Below are 14,571 nucleotides of genomic sequence, written 5' to 3'. Positions count from 1 at the left end.
GCGGCGGCGGCGTGGGAACGGGGCGCAAAGGGGGACACAGAGCATGCGCGACGCTGCAGGAGGGCGGTTCGGCCGGCTCTGGGCCCGCTCCTGTCCTGCTCCCGCCCCACTCAGGCATCTGGTCTCGCACCCCACGCACCCGGGACACTTCCGTTTTCCGTCTGGGTTACTCTGAAGCAGACAGGTTGCAATGGTCACCATATCATAGTCCTGAAGCAGACAAAGGAAAAGCTGTCGACCCCATATCATTGGTGACGCACCTCTCATGGATCAGACCATTGAGCATTCCATCCATCCATCCATCCATCCATCCATCCATCCATCCATCCATCCATCCATTTTGCTAGCATCAAGTGGCCGGGCCATGGTCTCCTAATTAAAGACCATGCCTGTGAGCAGGAAGGACAAGAATCAGAAAGGGAGTATAGGGCATGAAGGGGGATTTAGGAGGTGGCAAGGTAGAGATGGAGAGAAGAGAGGAAGTGAAAAAAGTGGAGGTGCCCTACTGAGCACAAGGACTTTCTCTGGTTACTCTATGTGGTCAACAAGCCAGACCCCCAGGGTAGGCCATTAGGAATGCCATTTCCCCACAGATCACCATCTACATAGTGGAAACCCAAGGGCTAGACTTGGACACTTCTCTTTGGACAGTTTTGAGATCTTCCAAGAAAAAATTATGACAAAGAGCAAAGGATAAAGAATAAGGAAAATCAACCACATTGCTGGTTCTACTGATGCCTCCCAACCCCGACTGCTGGGAACTGAGCTGTATCTTCCCTTATAAAGCTGACCAGGCCAAACCCAAGGCAAGGAGTCCTCTGCAAGTCCGTGATCCTACTGTCCTTTGTTCCAGGCTGAGGAGGAAGGCTAGGACCCCCCAGCAAAGATGCTTCTGGCAATGAAGAGTGGAGAGCATAAGGGGGCAAAAGCAAGCTCTGCTTTGGAGTCCCTTTCCTGGAACAGGCTGGGAGGGACCCAGGGACCCTCAGCTGAGGGTTTCAATGAAGAGATGCCCTCTCACTGGGGCTGCTGGAATATGTGTGCACCTCCTGACTCCTGGGCCCGTGGCTGCACACGAGAGACATTCTTGTGGAGGTTGGCCCCATTAAAGATGGAGAGATGAGGTCACCCTGAGCTGCTAGGAGAGCTGGGAAGGGTCCTCCCCCGGTCCCTGTGAAGGGGTGCACGCTGACTTTAGACTCCCATCTCTAGAGTTGCGTGTGGGAGTCAGGTCCTTACAGGCTCTGCTTGTTTGCTGTGGCCACTCCAGGATTCAAATTCCTGAAGCAATCAGGGGAACTTAAAATGTTTTAGGAGCCTGGCACGGTGGCACACACCTTTAATCCCAGCACTTGGGAGGCAGAGGCAGGCAGATTTCTGTGAGTCCAAACACAGCCTGGTCTACAGAGTGAGTTCCAGGACAGCCAAGGCTACAAAAAGAAACCCTGTCTCAATATCCCCCCACCCCCCGTTTTGGCCTTGGCCATTCCAAAGAGCCTGGGCAGCCATTCTGGTCTATTCTAGTACAAGTGAGTCTGAAGTTCACCCCCCACCCAATTCCAGAGAGCAGAATTAAGCTACAGCTCTTGAAATTTGTGTGAGTTGATTCTCTCATACCATGTACATTCCAGGGATCAAATTCAGGCCAACAGGCTTGTAAGAAAGCATCTTAACTTGCTGAGTCATCTTGTTGGCCCTTAAAATAATTCACTGAGATACATGCAAAACTTCTGTATCAGGTTTCATGAATGAGTTAGTTAGAAGAAATAATACTTGAAGCTAATGTGTTATTTTTCTGGTGGTGTCTGTGGTGGTTTGAATAAGAATTGCCCCCATAGAGTCATATATTTGAATGCTTAGTCATTTGGGAAAGATTAAGTATGGCCTTGTTGGAAGAAGTGTGTCCCTGGGAGTGGACTTTATGGTTTCAAAAGTCCAGGACAGGCCCAATGGCTCTCTCTCTCTCTCTTCCTGCTTCCTTTAGATCTGGGTGCAGCACTCTCAGAAAATTCTCTAGCACCATTGTCTGTCTGCGTGCCACGGGTGCTCCCCTCCATGATGATGACGGAGTTAATCTGTGACAATGGAAGGACGTCACAGTTAAATACTTTCTTTCATAAGAGCTGACGTAGTCTTGGTGTCTCATCACAGCAATAGAGCACAAAGACACTATAAAATGCAGTGACCAAAAACAACTGATGGAAGAGAAGAGTTCATTGTGGCTTATGGTTCCAGAGGGATAAGAGCCCATCATCGTGGTACAGCATGATGACAGGACCAAGAAGTTGAGAGCTCTCATAGTTAACAGCAAGCGTGAAGCAGAGAAAATGAACTGGAAGCAGCATGAAGCTTTCAATCTCAATGCCTGCTACTAACAACATAGCTCCTTTAGCAATACTGCACCAACAAAACCTCCCCCAAACAGTGACACCAATTAGGAACCGAGTATTCAAATACGAGAGCCTATGGGGAACATTTTTCATTTAAATCATCATAACCAGTTAGTGGGCTCCTGCAATTGTACAGGCCCAAGTGTTCTTGTTAAATTTAAATCACAGGTAGGCATGGTGACTCAGATTAGTATTAATACTTGAGAGAGAGACAGAGGTAGGAGACAATAGCTGATAGCTCATGGTCAGCATGGTCTATATAATGAGTTCCAGACAAGTCAGGGCTTCAAAGCATGTCTGTTGAAAACAACAACTAACCAACCAACCAATGATATAATAAATAAAACATCAATTCAGCCTGTGTTAGTTTTTTTTCCTTCAAGAGAATGGCCTCTATAGGATCATATATTTGAATGCTTGGTCTCCAGCTGCTGGAATTGTTTGGGAAGAATTAGGAGGTATGCCTTGTTAGAAGAGGTGTGCCACTGGGGTTGTGGGCTTTGAGGTTTCAAGGGCTCAGAGTACCCTCTGCCCCCTGCTTGTGGATCAGTTATACAAACTCTCAGTTGCTGCTCCAGCCACATGCATGCATCATACTTTCAATCTGCCATCATAGACTCAAGTCCTCTAGAACCACAAATCCAATTAAACTCTTTCTTTTATATGTTGCCTTGGTCATTGTGTTTTGTCACAGCAGTAGGAAGTGGGTTATTGCTGTGACAAGTCTGATTATGATGTTTTAGGGGGTCATGTGGAAGACTTTGGGACTTTGGGCTAGGAAAGTGGTTGAATGCAGAAAGTGGGGTTTAATGGGCCGTCCTAACAGGAGCTTGGAAGCCAGTAGTGCTGAGAGAAATGTAAATTATGGAGGCCCAGTTTATGAGGTCTCAGAGGGGAACAGCATTAGATACTGGACTAGAAACCATTTATTATTGTGATATTTTGGCAAAGAATGTGGCTGCTTTTTGCCCTCATCCTAAGAAAATGCCTTAGGCTCATTTGAAAAATTTTAGATTAATTTTGTTGGCAGAGGAGATCTCAAGACAGCGTAATATTGACTCTGTTGCATGGTTATTAGTAATCACTCTTGAAGAGTTCTATGGTGACAAAGAACAATTGGGGCCAAAAGAAACACAAAATATACAGTTTGAGGAAACTGAATATTGGAAATAAGACTTGTGCTGAAAAAGATAGGAAGAATCCTGATTCAAAATGGAATAAGGGAGTGGTGACCTCAGGACAAGACCCCATCCAGCTGAGCTTTCATCCTGAGAAAGGAAAAGGGCTGAGGAATTTTTGTTCTTACAACAAATCAAATGTTATACAAAAATAATTCAATAATGGGGCCAAGATCTACCCCAACCAGGCAGCCAAACTTGGCAGTATTTGCCATGTGGTTTGTGGTTCTGACTTTACAGTATGAAGGATGTATGCAAGAAGAGGTTGAAGAATCTTCTGTGGTTAAGGAAAGCAGCTGAGGTAGGCCAGGTGTTTGGCAGTGGAGTCCCTACATGGAGGCCCTGAGAAGCCATTCAGTGAAACTGTGAAGGTGAAGCCTGGAAGTTAGAGATCTTAAGAACTTGGAGATTTCAGAGCTGTGAGCCAGATGCCAAGGAGAGTTACAGACAGGGAGTGGAATCAGCCCAAGAGAGAGAAATATGTTGCAGGCAGCAAAGGTGGAAAAGTCAAGCCACCTAAGTAAGCATGTGACATCAGACATGGAGCAACAGGATTTAGAATTTGCCCTGTTAGGTTTCGGTCTTGCTTTGGTCAACTATTTCCTCAGTATCCCCCCAATTCCTACTTTTTTGGAATGGTAGTGTATATTCTTTGATATTGTATGTTGCAATTTGCATTTTGGTTTAATAGGCGTTTTGTCAAATGGAATAAAAAAAAATGCTTTATTTCAAGTCCAGGTCTCTTAGCAGCTGTCATTTATCAGCAATCAAAGCATTCAAAATCAACACAATGACACACAGGACTCCCTGTCTACTTCCCATTTTATGTGGATTTAAAAAATTACTTTTACTCTCTAAGACTTTATTTCTTTAAACTATTTCTTTCTTTCCACAATTCTCAATACCCAATTTCTTTTCTTTCTTAAGCCCATGCCACGGTTAGACACCCTGGAACCTGTTTGGAGGTTTTTTTGATTTGGACCTCTTTTACTGCGTATCTCTAGTCTTTTTTGACCTTTGTGAAGAAACTTAAAACTGCTAAGCTACAGGTGGGTCCTCCATGCGGCTTTATCGGATGGCTTTACCTACTCCTTGGTTTGTGAAAGCCCAGTCACAAGTGTATGACCAGAAACTGCATTTGATCCCCAGATCTCTAGAAGGCTGATGGTTGCACTGTGACAGGTTTTTACTTAGTTTTTTTTTTGTTTATTTGTTTCTACTTAGTGTGAGAAAAAGCAGTTTAAGTACTCTTCTGTAAGGCAGAGTTTCTTTTTTTTCTTTTTTTCTTTTGTGTTTTTGAGACAGGATATCTAAGGCAGAGTTTCTTAAAGGGGATGTATTAATTATTTTTTCTTTCCCAGCTTTCTCAGGCCTAAGTGGAAATTTGGGCCCACTTTGAAACACTGAAATGTAGTTGGTTGTTTTTAGTCTTTACTCTTTTGGGGGAAATCGCCCTGAAATAAATCACACAGAGATTTATTCTTACTTATGAATGTCTGGCTTTAGCTTGCCTTGTTTCTAGTCAGATTTTCCTAAATTATTCCATGTATTTTCATCTCTGGGCTTTTAACATATCCTATTTCTCTATACCTTTCTTTACTTCTTAGTATGTGCCTTGTTGTATAGCTGGATGGCTGGCCCTGGAGTCTTCCTCTCTTCCTCTTTCTTGCTCCTTGATCTCTTCTTCCCAGATTTCACCTCCTATTTATTCTCTCTGCCTGCCAGCCCCACCTATCCTTTCTCCTGCTTCGCTATTGGCTGTTCAGTACTTCATTAGCTTAATCAGTTGTTTTAGACAGTAAAGTAACACAATTTCATAGAGTTAAACGAATGCAACATAAAAGAATGCAACACATTTTTGCATCACTAAACTAATATTCCACAGCATAAGTCAATGTAACACACCTTAGTAAAATATTTCACAACAACGGTCCTGGTGTCTCTTAACCAAGATCACCTCAGTGACCTTACCTGTAATCAACATCAAGCCTCATCAGTCTCCATAGCTGAATTTTGTGTATATACATGTTTTTAGGGAGACTCACAAAAAAATAGACAAATGAAGTTGGAAGAAGGGAAAGTGAAAACAGGAAGATAAACCCATTTCAGAAGATTCACAACACATGAAAAGAAACTAAGATTGTGGCACAACTACCAACTATGACCCAGTCCTAATCTCTCAATGTAATAAAAAAAATCACAGAAGTAGCTGAAATGTCTGAGAGATAATTCAGTCCTTTTAAAAAGAATTATGAACCATATAGAAAATTTAAACAAGAAAATGAATGAACTAAGGCAATCTATCCAAGACCCGAATGAGATCTTTGTGAAACTGAATTAAACAGTTAGCATTTTGTTGTTGTTTTTTTGAGACAGGGTTTCTCTGTGTTACTATTGCCTGGAGGAGTGGAAGGACCTCCCACATACACCTTTAATCCCAATGCCTGGGAGGCAGAGACAGGTGGATCTCTGAGAGTTCAAGGACAGCCTGGTCGATAGAGTTATTCCAGGCCAAAGATATACAGAGAGCCTGTCTCAAAAAGCAAAAAGTTAAAAGTAAAAATAAATGAAATAAAGGTTAAAATAAAGCCGCACAAAGATGGAAAATACAAAGAAAATCTTGATACTGTATGTTATTTTGCTCTCTTTGAATTGTTTTAATGGTGAGGAAGGAGCAACATCTGCTAAAACATATTTGTTTATAAATGCTGCTGAACTAATCCAACGTAGAGATTTTAAAAATACCTTGACTTCAGAATTTGGATCTAAGGATATGATACTTTGGAAAAGAGTTTCTTCTTTTGTTTTCACAGAGGATGAGATCCTGTGGATTGCTTCTATCCCAATATGGTATGATGGACCACGCCCTCCTGAAAGGTTGCTGTGAACACTTTCAAAAAATTACTTTACTTGACTGCTGACTGAGATGAATCTAGCACACAGGTTATACCATGAAAGACCTAAATTACAACGCCCCCATTCAGCAGGAAGCAGTTTGGAGAGAAATAACTGTGCCCATATTCCCAAATATTGTTTATAAATGTTCTTTTACATTTAAAGGGGGATATGATATAGGTATGAATAATTTACATTGATATGGATTTTGTTTTAGTGATTTAAATTTAAGTTCAATTTTGTTATATGTATATGTGTTTCTGATCTTGATTAAGGTATTGTGATTGTGTAGTTCATTTAAAAATGTAATGTATATAGGTTGTTAATAGATAATCATAATAGTCAAGTTTGTAGTCATGTTAGTTAAGATTTTCTAGATGTACATAGATATATTTTAGTTAGGCATTCTTCATATTTTTCAAAGATTACAGAATATGGCATTTTTAAATGTTTTAATAACTTAGGACTTTTCATGACAATGAGATACTCTGATCCTGGCAGCACCAATCTACTTCAAGAGGAAGATGGGCATCGAAGAGGATCCTTATGGAGTTTGATAGCCATTTGGACAAGAAACTGCTCTTGCCTGGACTATTGCATAAACTGTACACAGAGAACCCTCAGAAAGAGGACTGCTGAACTTGCCTAAAGGTGAGATGATCTTTCGGGGTTCCTGACTTATGAAAGTGTCTATGAGACATTCTGCAGGACACAACAGATAGTGACTGAACTGCCTTTGAAATTTCTTGCTTCATGGAAATGTCTGCTGAATACTATGGCCTGTAGGCTGAAGATGGATGCCTCAATGGTACAGAGGAACTTTGGGTGACTGTCCAGGCAGTGAGATGTCTCTGTCACTTCTAGAGTTTTGGAAGTTTCTTACTTGTTTACTTAGGTAATATTATATCCTTCTGGAGTCTTTGATGGAGTTAAAGAATATATAGATAGTTAGAGTTTTCCTTAGTTATGATAAAAGATAAAGTAGATGTAAATATTGTAACTGTAATTCTTGCTTTATAACTGTTTTGTTATATGTAATTTTGCTATGTTAAAGTTAAAGCCTTCCTTTTTTTGTTTAAACAGAAAAAAGGGAAATGATGGAAGAAGGTCATTGGTTAATTATAAGCCCTCATAGGTTAGAACATAGGTGGGTGGAGTAAACAGAACAGAATGCTGGGAGGAAGAGGAAGTGAGGTAAGACACCTCAGACAGAGGCCATGCTCCCCTCTCTCAGGCAGACGCCATGAAGCAAGCTGCCAGGTCAGACATGCTGAATCTTTCCCGGTAAGACTGATGCTACACAGATTATTAGAGATGGGTTGATCAGGATATCAGAATTAGCCAGTAAGGGCTAGAGCTAATGGACCAAGCAGTGTTTAAAAGAATACAATTTGTGTGTTGTTATTTCAGGGTATAAGCTAGCCAGGCGACCAGGAGCTGGGGCAGCAGGAACACAGCCCACAGCTCCCACAACATGTTACAGTCCTAACTGTCCTGAAACTCGCTCTGCAGACCAGGGTGGCCTCGAACTCATAGAGATCCCCCTGCCTCTGCATTCTGAGTGCTGGGATTAAAGGTGTGTGCCACCACTGCCTGGCAAAAGTTAACAAATTTGAGGAAAAAAATTTAAAGGAAAAATTCAGCAAGAAAACCAAAATATTTTAAAAGTTCTGAACAGAAACTCAGGAAATGAAATAAATGGCTAATTAAATAAAACCATACTGGAAAACTTTGTGGAAACATAAGACCATGGAGAAGAACAAATTTCAGGACAGAGAACTTAGTGAAGACATAATACAAACAGTAAAGATAAAAGTTAGACATGAACAGTATTTCTAGTAATTCTGGGGTGCATTCAAGTGACTAAATCTGTGAATTCATGGTGTAGAAGATGCTCAGAGAAAATATAAAAAATAGACAGATTACCTAGAGAAACTGTAGCAGAAAACTCCCCAAATCTAGAGAATGAAGTATAAATACAAACACAAGAGGCATTCATAATCCCACCAGACATTATCAAAGAAGAAACTCTATGACACACTAAGGTCAAAATGCCAAAAATATAAAGTAAATAATAATACTAAAAAAAGTATGAGAAAAAATGAAATTTGAAAGTTTCTCCACAGCAAAGGAAACTTTGGCAGCTATATTTCAGACAAGAGCTAATATCCAGAATTTGAAAAGAATGGCAAAAATTAAACATACAAACAGGGCCCATGGCCATTAAAAATTTGGCTATTGAAAGGAATAAACTGTTCTATAAATGCCCAATAAGTGATTTTATAAAGTGTTCTATGTCCCTAGCCATTAGTGATATACAAATTAAAACCACTTTGGAATTTCACCTCACCACAGTCAGAATAGCTGTCATAAAGAAATCTGAGAACAAATTCTTGTGAGGATGGAGTGGGGGAGGAACTTTTATTCACTACTGATAGGTGTGCAAACTAGTGCAGCTATTATGTAAATCAGTATGGTAGTTTTTTAAAACCATATGACATAGCTATGCCACTCCTGGACATGTGTGCAAAGGACTCCATATCAGATAGAGATGCTTACATAGAGATAGAGATACTTACATATCCATGTTTATTGGTGCTCTATCCATCATAGCAAGGAAAAGGAAACAATCTAGATGGCCATAAACAGATGAATGCATATACAATTGAATTTTATACCTCTGTAAAAAAAAATAAAAGTTTCAGGCAAATAGCTGGATTAGGTAAGTATAATAAGTTATGTGACTCAAACTTAGAATTAAAAACTGTATTTTATCTCATATTTAGTACCTAAACTGTACTATATACATGTAACATATAAATGTAATGTATAAATGTAGGTGAAACTTAAAAACAACAGCAACTAGAAGGTAGACCATGTGAGGGTAAAAAGAGGTGATAAGAAGGATGAGGCATGGGAAAAGAGGAAAAGAGACTAAGAGGAGGTTACAAGGATGGATTTGAGTGGCTAGAGGGAGAATCTACTAAAACGTACTTGTGTTAAAAATTCCATAATGATATGTAATACCTTGTATGCTAGTTTACAAAGTAAGAAATATTTAAATATATTTTTTATTGACATAAATTATGCTTATAATGATTTCAAAAAATTTCAGCAGAGAAAAAGTATTGAAAAGGACCAGCTATGAGTTAGGTATAGTGGCATATGCCTGTAAACTCAATACTCCAAAGGCCAAGATAGAAGGATTGCAGCAATTCTGTGGCCAGGCTGGGCTACATAGAGAATTACAAGGCATCTTAAGGCTATTCACTGAGAGTATTTCTAAAACAATTCACCCTGTCAAAGATAAAAGAATTAATTATGAATCCAGAATTGAAAAAAAGCATATAGTGTAATTTTCACCTGATTATTGTAAAAAGATTGTAGATTACAGAAAAAGGAATACAATTTTCTGAACATAGATATAGAGAAAGTATCCATTCTGGAAATCTGAGAGGATAAAAGATTTTTTAAAAGATAAGAAAATAAAAGAAAAAAGAAAGAAATTTAAAAAAATAGGCCTGTGATGTTCTGTGTGAGACATAAGGTCTGATAAATGTGTACAAAGAATCCAAGGAGAGAGGAAAGAGCCCCAGACAAATAAAATTCTTGAAGAAAAGTAGGCCAGATCTGATGTAAATCCAACTACTCTGGAGTTGAGGCAGAAGGGTACAAAGTTTGGTAAGGGTGGGGGAAAAAATCTTAAAGCTTTTGGTCTCTAAGAGAGTCAAAAATTTCCATTGGGGTGATAGTAAGAGATGCACAATAACAACACACAAACAGTAAGTAAAAGAAAATGGAAACAACTCGTCCCCATTCCTGTGACCCTGAGAACTGAACCCAGGATCTGTGCCTGTGAGCTCTACCTTCATTCATTTTCTTTTTCCTCTTTATTTCATCAGCTTTTCTAAATTGTACAATCTAGCTTTGACTAATTGAACCTAGCCTCTCCAGCACCTAGAATTGTAGATTTGCACCATCGTGCCTGGCAAGGATTAACTTGTTATTCCTTTTTGTTTTTTACAGATAGAGTCACATAGCCGAAGCTGGCCTCAAACTCTTTGTGTAGCTGAGAGTGACCCTGAACTCCTGATCTACCTCCCTCTACTTCCATGACCAGTGTCCACAGCCACTCCTGGGTTTGTGCACAAACCCGAGGCTTCATGAAAGTAATATCTAAACATCGTGCTAATAATAGAAATAAAGACTAAAAATTATCAGCTAAGGGGGCACATGCCTTGTAATCCCAGCACTCGGAAGGTGGAGGCAAGCAGATTTCAGTGAGTTTAAGGCCAGCCTGGTCTACAAAGTGATTTTCAGGACAACTGACACGACACAGAAAAACCCTGTCTTTAAAAACAAAAACAAACAAACAAAAATCCCCCTAAAACTATCAGCTAAGATTAAACTTCACCATGATATGTGGGTAAATTTATTAGGAACACATAAAATTCATGTTGTTCAACTAAATAAGAAAGCTTCAAAATCAATTACAGAAAAGTCAGCCTTTTTACGCCTCTGTCTAAAGGACCGGAGGAAGGACCAATGAGCATGTCTATTACTTCCGGACATTTCAAGCTTTGCCATGTCAAGCCTTCACATTGGTGGATATGCCCCCTGTTAACACTGGCTCCGCCCCCGAGAGCTCTTGATCCAATCATTTGCCATAGAGTGCTCCAGAATTTTCTTCAAGATACAGAGGGGGTTTCTGGGAGAAACAAGGGATTCTGGGAGTTCGTCGGGTGATTGCGAGCTTAACACGTCTCGCCTGCCGCTCCGCTCCTCTCAGCCGTTCCGCTCAGCTGCTCCGCTGCAGAGGTGACTGGATTTTCGCGCGCTTGGGACTCCTGAGGAGAACAAAGGCAGGGAAAATCAACAGTCAGGTAGGGACATCCGTTGGCCTAGACACTAGTTGCGTATGGCGCCCCGTTGGGTGCCTCGGGGCTGCCACGGTAGTGGTATGGCGAGGGTGTGTCGAGGGCCTTGTTGGACCCGCCTGACCGAGGTCAGGCCTAGTCTAGTCCCTTGTGGCCACAGGATGGATGAGAAGAGGTTGCTTGGGTATAGGGACACAGAGGCTGTGTGGTGGTAGGCTCAGTCTGCAGACTCTGAGGGAGAGGTCAGGAGGGAGCCGTTGGGTGCAGGCAATCACGCGGGGAGAGTGATGAGGTGCCATAGTCTAGGCCTTAGGGTGCTCAGTATGTCAGGCTGCAGACTCTGCATGGGACTGGGCCCTGGTATGTGTGTGCGTGTTCACGTGCCGGCATGTTGCGTGTGCGCGCGTGCACGTGCATGTGTGTGTTTCCTGCTTGCCTGCCCACATGTGAATGCCTAGCTATGGAAGGAGGGGTGTGTTATGATGGTGAAAGGCCAAGCTCCTGAACAAATGGAGCTCACACAGCGCAGATGCCTCACTGTGGAGTAGGCGTGCGTGCCCATTTGGTCTTTGGCGGGAAAACATCTGTTGGGTCTCTTTGAGGTAGGGAGGGCTGCCTTTGGCACACAACATGGCGGCCAACCTCAGCATAGAGGAAAGGGAGAGGGGAGGGGCGACAGTCCTGACGGGAGATGGGGCAATATTTCCCCCCTGGTGAGCCAACTCTCAGTGGTGGGGGATGTGTTAGGGTTCTGGAGCACCCTGATTCTGAGAGTGATACGAGAGGCTTCTGGGGAAGAAATGAATACCTGCTGGCTTGGGATGGGGCAAAAGTCTATGGCTTTTTGGAGGCCAAAGGAGGCCAACAATATTTAAGCACTTGGAGGCACCCTGCCATCTAGCCTAGAGAAGCTTACTGCTGACTGAATGAGCTTATGTGTTGCCATATGCCAGAACCTTGTGAGTGGCAGGTGGGCAAATCAGAAGAAATGGTCACTGCTTGAGGGTGGAGGGCATACAGAAGACAAGGCTAAGTGGCTTCCTGGGATGAATGTGAAGATGGAATGGTGCCTCTATGGGCTGGTGCTGTGCATTTGGGATCAGAAAGGCTTGACAATCCACAGATTCCCCTATGGGGGACATAGCAACCATGTGAATTGCAGTGCTGTACGTTGTACAATTTCCGAAATAGACCATACATGCATTGAGCAACAATTTTTTTAAAAATATCTTTACAGGTTACAAGCAGTAACGTGGGCTTGTACTCACAGATATTGAAGAGGCCAAGGCAAGAGGATCACTTGAAGCTAGGAATTCTATCCTGAGAAAATACCAAGCATTTAAAAGTACGTATTTTAGTATATAATCTTTTAAAACTATGGTGAAATTCTTTCTGAAATTAATACTGTGTATTTTTTTTGCTAGTGTTGACAATAGAACAGCTGAAAAGCTGTTAATGGCTAAATATTTGGAATCCTATGGGTCAAAAAAGTATGATTTGCCTTATATGTTGGAGATGAATTTAACTACAAGGAAATATTTCAAATTCAATAATAAAAAACCACAACTTGCCAAAATTAAGAGGGCAAATAAAGAAGGGATCAGCAGAAAATTGTTTTAGACTTTTTTTTTTATTAGAAAAGAACAAATACAGGCTGACAAGGTAACTGAGAAGGTAAAGGCCCCTGACAGCTGGAGTTTGATTACCCAGGCTGACCAGGTGGAACTGTAGGAATTCCTGAAAGTGTTTTTATTCATTTATTTATTAAAAATTTCCACCTCCTCCCATCCTCCCATTTTCCTTCCCCTCCCCCTCCCCTCCCTCTCCAGTCCTAAGAGAGGGCAGAGTACCCTGCCTTGTGGGAAGTCCAAGGTCCTCCCCCCTCCGTCCAGGACTAGGAAGGTGAGCATCCAAACAGCCTAGGCTCCCACAAAGCTAGTACATGGAGTAGAATCAAAACCCAGTGTCATTGTCCTTGGCTTCTCTCATCAGCCCTCATTGTCCACCATGTTCAGTGAGTCCGGTTTTATCCCATGCTTTTTCAGTCCCAGTCCAGCTGGCCTTGGTGAGCTCCCAATAGATCAGCCCCATTGTCTCAGTGGGTGGGTATACCCCTCCTGGTCCTGACTTCCTTGCTTATGTTCTCCCTCCTTCTGCTCCTCATCTGGGCCTTGGGAGCTCCAGTGTGGGTCTCTGTCTCTATCTCCATCCATCACCAGATGAAGGTTCTATGGTGATATGCAAAATATCAGTGTGGCTATAGGATAGGGCCATTTCAGGTTCCCTATCCACTGCTGCCCAAGGACCTAGCTGGGGAAATCCCCTTGGACACCTGGGAACCCCTCTAGAGCCAAGTCTCTTGCCAACCCTAAAATGGCTCCCTTAGTTAAGATATCTTCTTCCCTGCTCCCATATCCACCCTTCCTCCATCTCAACCATCCCACTCCCCCAAGCTCTCCCCAATCCTCCTCTTCTCCCTTCTCTATCCCCAATTTCCCTCCCCCCAACCCACTTCGCACCTCCATGCTCCCAACTTTTGCCCGGCAATGCTTGTCTACTTCCAATATCCAGGAGGATAAATATATGTTTTTCTTTGGGTTCACCTTCTTATTTAGCTTCGCTAGGATCACGAACTATAGGCTCAATGTCCTTTGTTTATGGCTAGAATCCACTTATGAGTGAGTACTGGGTTATCTCACTCAATAAAGTGTTTTCTATTTCCATCCATTTGCACGCAAAATTCAAGATGTCATTGTTTTTATACCGCTGAGTAGAACCCTAAAGTATATATGTGCCACACCTTCTTTATCCATTCTTCTATTGAGGGGCACCTAGGTTGTTTCCAGGTTCTGGCTATTACAAATACTGCTGCTATGAACATAGTTGAACAACTGCTTTTGTAGTATGATTGGGCATCTCTTGGGTATATTCCCAAGAGTGGAATTGCTGGGTCCTGAGGTAGGTTGACTTCCAGTTTGCTGAGAAACCGCCACACTGATTTCCAAAGTTTTTGTACAAGTTTGCATTCCCACCAACAATGGATGAGTGTTCCCCTTACTCCACATCCTCTCCAGCATAGGCTATCATTGGTGTTTTTGATTTTAGCCATTCTGACAGGTGAAAGATAGTATCTCAAAGTTGTTTTGATTTGCATTTCCCTGATTGCTAAGGAGGTTGAACATGACCTTAAGTGTCTTTTGGCCATTTGAACTTCTTCTGTTGAGAATTCTC

This window comes from Microtus oregoni, unplaced genomic scaffold (genome assembly GCF_018167655.1).
Source record: "Microtus oregoni isolate MIOR12 unplaced genomic scaffold, Mior012 000067F_001, whole genome shotgun sequence".
Lineage (NCBI taxonomy): Eukaryota > Metazoa > Chordata > Mammalia > Rodentia > Cricetidae > Microtus > Microtus oregoni.
Note: the sequence above shows the minus strand (reverse complement) of the source record.